Below are 10,473 nucleotides of genomic sequence, written 5' to 3' on the forward strand. Positions count from 1 at the left end.
ACACATCACACACACACCGGATCAGTGAGGGTGCACCCTCATGGGTGACCCTGTGGAAATAGTGCTCATACTGGGTATCAAAATCACATCCTACGGATTCTCACCGCTTATTAGATCCAAAATTGCCATTGAGGGGTTGATTATTAGTCTTAATTGAATCTGATTTGATTTGAAATAGGTTGCATATTATCTAAATAAAATTACATAATGTAAATATATATAATATAAGGTGGCAGCAGCCAACACCTTTGTCTTGTGGCTTAAAATTTTTGGATTGAACCGATTTTTTGTGAGGATGATCTCTATGGTGAGGAGATCCTCCTCATCAAAAATCAGTTGAATCTGAAATTTCAAAGTCCATCAAAAGCAGTTTACAAATTTTCGATTAAAAATTGACGGTTCACAATTCCAAACCACTTTTAATAGGCTTAGAAGTTTCAGATTTGGCTAATTTTTGGTGAGGATGATATCCTCACCAAAAATCAGCTCAATCCTAACTTTTAAGTCACATAGGACAAACGTGTTGGTTCCATGTTGGGTCCCTAACATTGGCTGCCAGGCAGTTCATGGGACATATGTAAAAACAATGATTTTTCAAAATATGGGTTAGAGGTTTTGGATTGAGCTGATTTTTTGCGAGGATGGTCACTATGATGAGAAGATCATCGTCACAAAAAATCAGCTTAATCTGAAACTTCTAAAACCATCAAAAGTGATTTACAAATTATTGACAAAAAATTGACCATCCACAATCTAAATCACTTTTAATGGGATTAGAAGTTTCAGATTGGACTGATTTTTTTATTTTTTTTCGGATGATCTTCCCATCATAGAGATCATCCTCACAGAAAATCAACTCAAATCTGAAACTTCTAACCCATATCTTGAAAATTTATTAATGTTACATTGTTTTTACATTTGTTTTTTCATGTCCCTTGATCCGTTCCTATATATATATATATATATATATATGTATTTACTAAAATGATTATCTGATGTATAGTCATTGTATAGATAATTCAAAAAAAGTTAAAACATGGAATAGGTCCATTTTGTGACCTGTTACCGAACTCACTCATAACAAATCCGTAAGTCTATTAAAAGTTTCATGGTTTCACATCACGTCTAGTTTTTGTGTTTTTTCTCATGAAGCCTTTAGAGACTTAATTGAAGAATGAAAGGATATAGGAACAAAAACACATTGTGAATCACTTACAATGTTCAATGGAATTTTCTTTAGAATTGATGAATTCACAATTAAATTTGCTGTGTTAAGCCAGTGATCGTATCAAAATCCTACGTTTTAATATGTTCTAAAATAATAGAGTAAAAATAGAAGGGCCGGGATGTCCTAACATGTTTTATTCTCTTTTAGTATTATTGTTGGAATAATGCTGCAGTGACCTCAAGCTGGAGCCTCATATCGCACTTCTTAACATGAAAGTGTATGGGAACCATAGATGCTTCTTATCAAGATACAAGTGAAAAAGCCGCTATGGTTCCTATCCACTTTCATGTCAAGAAGTGCGATATGAGGTTCCAGCTTGAGGTCACACAAGCATGACTCTTATTGTTTTGCTGTCCAATGGAACTTAATTGTTTTGTAAACTATTTTTGAAACTATTTGTGTGTGGAGTAGAGCTTCCGTTGATGTTTATAACAGATACCTATACATGACAGAATATTTCTGCTTGTTTGAAAACTTGTCTAGGATTCTACCTGATATCAGATCTAAATCAAGACAAACTCCCCCCTAATCCAAACTTAGACCAATTTATTTTGTTATTTAATTTTTAGGATCTCAATGATTTAAGGTCGACTAAAAGTATCACGTTCCTACATTCAATCTAAAAGTAGGTAGGCTCAACAGTGTTTTTTATGACAATGCTACATTTTTCTTAATGCAAGGTCACTGCCATTTTATCAAATGGGAAGGTGAAATAGAAATACATCCTTCTGCTTTAGAAGCACTCTAAAACACTCAACAATTCATCCAATCTCATATTCTATCAAATGCTCACCCAGTTTAACTGAATTTTTCATTTTCTTTCTCTCTTACTAGAGTAGTTTCTTCGAAATAAAGGTAAAGTAGCATAAAAGAATTGGGAGATCATATAACCTTTCATTCTCATTCTTGGTGTAATATATAAGGAAGGTATTGTTAAACAATCCAAAAACACACACAGAAAAAGAAAAAGGCTACTGTTTTATTGATTCTACGAGAAGCAATTGAATATTAAAGAATGATTTAACCTAAATACAAAGAGACTATATATAGGTTAAGTCAAAGAAAATTGAAAAGACTATTCTACCCTTAATAAACAATAAATCAAAAATAACCCTATATTTCTTAACATCTCCCCTCAAACTCACGATGCGGTAGCTACAAGCATCGAGAGTTTGCCAACTAGAAAATGAAAATGGGAAATAGAATGCGACTTGGTAAAGAAATCTGCAAGCTGCAAAGAAGAAGAAACAAATGGCAAAGTAATGGTGCCATGCTTGAGATGATGACGAGTGAGGTGACAATCGATCTCAATGTGTTTAGTTCGTTCATGAAAAACCGAGTTGTGAGCAATCTGAATAGAACTCTGGTTGTCACAATACATAGGAGTGGGATGGGAAAGAGAAACTCCCATATCTGCAAGTAACCAACGTAACCAAACAATCTCTGTAGTAATAGATGTCATAGCACGGTATTCTGCTTCTGTTGAAGATTGAGAAACAATAGATTGTTTCTTGCTTTTCCACGAAATAAGAGAATCACCCAAAAAGATACAGAAACCAGTAACAGACTTGCGATCTGTGGGATCGCTGCCATGATCAGCATCAGAGTACGCACGCAGCTCAAGGGAAGAGGTGGATGAAAGTAAAAAACTCTGAAAGATTGTACCCCGAAGATACCGCAAAATACGAAGAACAGCTGCCCAATGAACTATAGTAGGAGAAGCAACAAACTGACTAACAACATAAACAGCATATGCAATATCTGGACGAATAATAGTGAGATATACCAAGCTCCCAACAATAATACGATATAAAGTAGGATCTGACAAAGGTAAACCATCATAAAAAGAATACTTTGCGTTAACCTCAATGGGAGTATCAACAGTCTTATTATCCGTAAGTCTAGCCCGCTCAAGAATATCTGCAACATATTTCGACTGAGAAAGAAGATAACCTCTGGGTGAGCAAGCTACTTCAATACCCAAGAAATATCGTAGAGAATCCAAATCTTTCATTTCAAACTGTCTAGCTAACTCTGTCTTCAAAACTGAAATACCATCAATATCATCACCAGTAATAATCGTGTCATCAACATATAAAGACAGAATGATACGACCTGCATCAGTGCACTTAACAAAAAGAGCAGAATCATGACTACTAGAAGTAAATCCAAGGGAAGATATCACAACAGAAAATTTCTCAAACCAAGCACGAAGTGCTTGTTTGAGACCATATAATTTCTTGAGCTTGCAAACAAACCCAGAATCATGTGAAACACCAAGAGGGGGCGCCATATAAACTTCTTCTTGAAGATCTCCATTCAAGAAGGCATTCTTAACATCAAGTTGAGAGATATGCCACTGACGAACTGAAGCTACTGCAATAAGAGTACGAATAGTAGTCATTTTTGCAACAGGAGCAAATGTCTCCTCATAATCCATACCATACCGTTGAGAGTACCCTTTTGCAACCAACCTAGCTTTGTATCGCGCAATAGATCCATCAGAATTAGTCTTGATCTTATACACCCAACGACAACTAATAACACTCTTACCAGGAGGTAGAGAAACCAAATCCCAAGTACCTGTCTTATGCAAAGCAGAAAGTTCCTCATCCATAGCTTGTTGCCAAAAAGGATCAATAATTGCCTCTTTATAGGAAGAGGGCTCAGAAAGACAATGAATAGAAGCTAAAAAGGAAGTAAAAGATAAAGAATAACAAGAATAAGCAAAATCTGGTAACTTTGTAGACTTACGAGTGCGTATGGATTGACGTAGAGGTGGATCCACAATCTCAGACGGAGCTTGAGAGACCATAGGAGAAGAGGAAGCTTCAGGTGTAGCGGAGAGCAAAGTGTCAGTACCAACAGAATGATCAATACAAATTGGTTGTAAAGATAACGGTGTAAGAACATGAGAAGGGGTATTTGAAGTACTAGGAACCTGAGATGACAAACTATCAGAATCCTCAGAAAAGGGATCTATACGAATAAGATCAGATCTAGTCAAGTTATGAGTAGTAGATGGAATAGAAAAGTAAGGTATATGCTCGAGAAAAACAACATAACGAGATACATAAAGTTTCTGAGTTATTGGATCAAAACAACGATACCTCTTTTTACCTTCACCATAACCAAGAAAAACACAAATAACAGATCGAGAGGACAACTTGCTGCGTTCTACATGAGGACGAAGAACGAAACAAGTACAACCAAAAACTCTAAAGAAAGAATAATCAGGAGCATACCCATACAACTTTTCGAAAGGAGAAAAACTTGAAGTATGAGAAGATGGAATTGTATTAATCAAACTTACAGCAGTAAGAACAGCTTCACCCCAAAACACACTAGGAACATAAGCAGACAACAAGAGAGAACGAGCAGTTTCAACAGTGAGCCTATGTTTTCTTTCAGCAACACCATTTTGCTCAGGAGTATCTGTACATGAAGTTTGATGAATAGTTCCATCTAAGGCAAGCAACTCACAAAATTTATCAGAAGTATATTCCCCACCCAAATCACACCTAAAACATTTGATAATAACAGAATGTTGAGTTTTGACAAGAGCACGAAAGGCTGTGTATATCTCAAAGAATTCAGAACGATGTTTCATTAAATAAACCCAACAATAACGAGTATGATCATCAATAAAAGAAACATAATATCGAGACCCTCCTTTTGTGGCAACAGGAGAAGGTCCCCATACATCAGAATGAATCAAGTCAAATGGATAAGAAGAAATAGAAATACTTCGATTAAAAGGTAAAGCTGAAAATTTTGCCAGTTTACATCCACTACAATCAGAAATATCAGAAGTTTGCAAATTTGCTAAAGTCCCTGTAGAAACCAAAAATCTCAAACGAGAAGACGAAACATGACCTAGGCGAGAATGCCATAAATAAAAACTAGAATGACTCAAACGAAAAGAAAACAAATCAACACTAGTAGCAGCAGCAACTGGCACTTTTAACTCATCCAAAATATATAAGCCTCCCTTCTTACGGTCTGTCCCAATCAGCTTCTGAGACTGCAGATCCTGCACATAACAAGAAGAAGATGAAAACGTGACTAAATTACCAGAATCACATAACTGACCAACAGAAGCAAGATTTAATGTGAGTTTAGGAATATGATAAACATTAGGAGAGACAAGTGAAGTGTGACAACAGAACCAACACCTGCTAAAGGCATAGGAGTGCCATCAGCAGTCATGACAGGAATAGAAGTCGAAGGAGACACAGAAGCAAAAGATGAAAAATCTGGAGACATGATGTGAAGCACCAGAATTCAAGACTCATACAGAATGTGACATACCTGAAGAACTATGAGGCAACTGACCTACTGAAGAAGAAGCAGACATAGCTTGTGGTTGTAAGGAGAGAAACTTCTGAAATTGCTCAGCCAGAGTACTAGGATCAGTGAAGGGATCTGATGAAACTAATGTTGCAGTATTAGACTGTGGTGGTTTATAACCCTGAGATGGTCTATGAGCATTAGATTGTGACTGGTTGCCAGGCTTCCAAGCTTGAAATTGCTGCTGCGATTGATTCTACTGTCTCAACTTAGGACACTGAGCCTTCCAATGTCCTTTCTGCTTACAGAAACTACACTCATCGAAGGCAACTCGTGTATAAAGCTTATTCTGATTATTAGAGAGGGACTTAGAAGGTACTGCTAACACAGAAGGACTAGAAGTAGAAAGAATTCCCTTTTCAGAATAAGACTTAAGACGTATTTCTTCAGCCAATAACTCACTAACAACTGAGTCAACAGAAGGAAGTGGAGAACGATGCAAAATTGAACCTCTAAGTCCTTCAAAATCACTGCGAAGAGCTGTTAAAAACTATACCAACCATTGCTGCTCTCTACGAGCAATATAGGCACCACATGCCTTTAATTCTGTCGATTCTGTAAGAGCCAATTGATCCCAAAGATCTGTTATAGCAGAATAAAACTCCTGAATACTCATGTTCTTCTGTTGAAGAGCTCGTATGTCATTCTCCAATTGATACTGCTTTGCAAAATTGGACTGAGTGAATAACCTTTGCAGATGGTCCCAAACCTCCTTTGCTGTCTCATACTTCGCCAACTGTGTACCTATGGAATGCTCAACAGAATTGTTAATCTAAGTAATAATTTTTGCATTATTTGCTTCCCAGGTATCTATCAAAGCAGCGTAACCCTCATCGGTATCCCTAGGTTTCACAGAAGTTCCACTAACATATCCCCCACATCTTTTTACCCTTAAGAAAATTTCTCATCACGTAACTCCAATACGAATAATTTTTTCCATCCAACCTCACACTCATAGATTGAAGCGAATCGTCTCTTTCAGTAGCCATAATAATAAAACAAAGATAACCATATCGTAAAAGAAAGGAAAACCAAATACCAGATTGCAGAAACTGAACGAAAACCCTCTCGAAATCGTCTCTTTTCAGATTGCAGAAACTGAACGAAAACCCTATCAAACCTCGTTCCATGAACGCTCTGATACCATGTTAAACAATCCAAAAACACACACAGAAAAAGAAAAAGGCTATTGTTTTATTGATTTTACGAGAAGCAATTGAATACTAAAGAATGATTTAACCTAAATACAAAGAGACTATATATAGGTTAAGTCAAAGAAAATTGAAAAGACTATTCTACCCTTAATAAACAATAAATCAAAAATAACCCTATATTTCTTAACAGGTATTTCATATCCACATACAACATGACTAGACAAGGGGAGAGATTAAAAGCATTCCATTCTCAAACTTCAATATTTTTATATTTGCTACAAGTCAATCAACCTACAATTAGAAGATCTGAATACTCAGAAAAACACACACCATTGCTTCTTGACTATCTACAGTCTACTGATGAGTCAATATTATAGAATATACATAACTAGGAATAGTGAGAAGAAAAAACTATAACAAATAGGCTTGTAGCTCCTTGCATCCATTAGTTTTGTTTTTCAAATCCATGGGCTTCACTTTTAAATACGATCCAAAGGCTTTATGGTAGGCATGTCTATATTCATTCACATACTTGAAACATTCCTCCCATTTGATAAAAATTCTTATCCGTCGCCCGACAAAAATCATGTAAAATTTCAACATTCTAAAAGTGGTCCTACAAGATACATGTATTATCATATAGAAAAATAATTAAACAACTTAAAAATTATGGTTACTTTTTTAAGAAATACTTCATTGAGAGTCTTCAAAATCCCAACCCAGGTGGATTACAGGTTTTTTTTTTTTTTAAACGTAGGAAACAACATAAAAGAACAATGGGAAAATAATTAAATAATAAAATTACTTTCTTAAAAAATACTTTGTTGAGAATCTTCATAATCCAAACCTAAGTGAACTAGAAATTTAAAATAAAAAAATAAAAAAAAAAACATTAAAGACAACATAAGAACATAAAAAAACAATCGGAAAAATATATTTCATTTTACATTGAAAAAGTAATTGGGGTGTGATGGGTAAAAGTTGGGTGACAATAGCAGCATTTTAAAAAAAAACCCTAAAAAATGTATTATAAAATGACTGCATTGTTGATATTATTTAATTTCCGAAGGGAGACCTGGTAAAAGAGAGTGGTAAGAGTTGCATTGTCGAAAGCATCTCATGTCCGACGGAAAATCTTGTCAAAAAGAATGATAAGAGTTGTTTATTGTTGTTTGCTGGTTTAGCGGAAATGTTTTGCACCATTAACTATCTTCGAAATGTTACTGTGTTTAATAAAAACAACAATATCATTTTGATCAACAAAAAAAGGATAGCTCATCTTCTAGACCTAAACACTCCAACCAACACATTTGTTGTTTATGATTGAAAGGTCATTTTAATTAATCGTAACAATCATGAGGAATATTTCCAAAATCCTCTTACATTACGAAACAATGACAATGTTATTTAATTTATCAAGCCGGTTGTTAATTCCACGACTAACGAGATTGACGAACCTACAAACGCAAATCCTAACGAGGTTAGATTTCATTCTCTTTATCGTTGATTTTAATTTTAATTTATTTTTAACTTATACTAACATTTGTTAAATACCGATAATTAGGGAGCCCCCGTCGTCGATGGCATGATTTGCTATTCTTGAAAAAGGCTTCATTTGCATGGGTTTGTTGTTTCTGGGCTAATTTAGCTTATACAATAACGAAATAAAAACTAGCGGAGAAAATTGAGGTGGGTTTTTAATTATATTTTCTTACTAGTTTAAGTATGTTTGGACTGTGTAGTTACTTTTTCACACTTTTGAAAAGATTAAATCAAAACTAAGTTCTTGGATTTGGATTTGGAAGATTGGAATTTCTTTATAACAGGATTGGTTAATGTCTTAATCCAGGACTTGCACAATTACAACTCCTAAGTTTGCTTTTTATCTATAATATCTATTATTAGATTTATAGCATGTTACATATATTATTTTATCATATATGATAAAATGATGTTTATTGATGCCATGTTTATTAGATTCAGTGAACCCGACCAATTTCATTTATCGAACCAAATATTATTTTAATTCATTTTTATTTTTTTCGTTGTTTATATTTAATATTTAGATTATTTTACTAATTTATTTCTATTCAACTTAAAATAAATTAAAATTAAGTTGAATAGAAATAAATTAGTAAAATAATATAAATTTCAAATATAAATAACGAAAAAAATAAAAAATAATAAAAATAATATTTTATTCGATGAATCCCACAAACATCACATTAATAAACATCATGTTATCATATATTATAAAATAATATATATAACGTACCATAAATCAAATAACAGATGTTATTAATAAAAAACAATCTGAGAATTGTACTATTGTAAGTCTTAGATTAAGACAATAATCAACCCTGCTATAATGAAATTCTAACATTCAAAATCCAAATCAACTTAGTTTTAACTTAATCTTTTCAAAAGTTTAAAAAAAATATATCTATACAATCCAAACATACCACAACAAGTAAGGAACGATAATAAAAAACTCACTACAATCTTCTTCGTTAGTTTATATTTCGTTCTTATATAAATTAAACTAGCACAGAAACAACATACCCACATACATGAATCCACTTTCAAGAATAGTAAATCATGTCATCAACGACAAGGGCTCCTTAAATATCGGTATTTAAGAAATGTTAATTTAAGATAAAAATAAATTAAAAGAAAATCCAACTATAGAAAAAATGAAATTTACCCTCGATAGGGTTTGCGTTTGCAGGCTCACCAATCTCGATAGTCATGGACTTAACAACTGATTCGATAAATTGAATAACAGTGTCATTATTTCATAATGCAAGAGGATTATAAAAATATTCAACATAATTGTTATAATTAACTAAAATGATCCTTCAATTATAAACAAGTGTGTTGGTTGGAGTGTTTGTATTTAGAAGATGAGTTATCTCTTCTTCGTCGATGAAAATAATATTATTGTTTCCATTAAACATAGTAACATTTCAGAGATGATCAATGGAGAAAAACATTTACGTTAAACCAGCAAACAATAAACAACTCTTACTACTTTCTTTTACAAGGTTTCCCGTTAGATATAAAACACTCTCAACAACGCAATTCTTACCACTCTCTTTTACCAGGTCTCTCTTTCAAATATTAAATACTCTCAACAACATAATCTTTTTATAATTGATTTTTAGGATTTTTTTTTTTAAAGACTTATTCTCATCCAACTTTTACCCATCACACCTCAATTACTTTTTCAATGTAAAAGGAAATACATTTTTCTCATTGTTCTTTTTTATTTTTATATTGTCTTCCATGTTTTTTTTTAAATTTCTAATCCACCTAGGATTCGACTTTAAAGACTCTCACCAAACTATTTCTTAAGAAAGTAACCTTATCGTCTAAGTTGTTTAATTATTTTCCCATCTAATAATGCATACATCTTGTAGGACTACTTTTGGAATATCGAAATTTTATGTGATTTTTGTCAGGCAACGGACAAGAATTTTTACCAAATGAAAGAATTGTTACAAGTATGTGAATGTATACAGAGATGCCTACCATAAAGCCTTTTGATCATATAACGAAGCAAAAAAGGCACTTTATAGAGTTCTAATGTTAGGAAGTGAAGCCCATGGATTTAAAAAACAAAACTAATGGATGCAAGGGGTTACAAGCCTACTTGTTATAATATCGTTGACTATTAGCCATTCCCATGCACACAAACAAAAATTTTAAAAAAAAAAAAATTTAAGAAAAGAGGGGCAACTA

This window comes from Akebia trifoliata, chromosome 7 (genome assembly GCF_017979445.1).
Source record: "Akebia trifoliata isolate Shusen 1 chromosome 7, ASM1797944v1, whole genome shotgun sequence".
NCBI lineage: Eukaryota > Viridiplantae > Streptophyta > Magnoliopsida > Ranunculales > Lardizabalaceae > Akebia > Akebia trifoliata.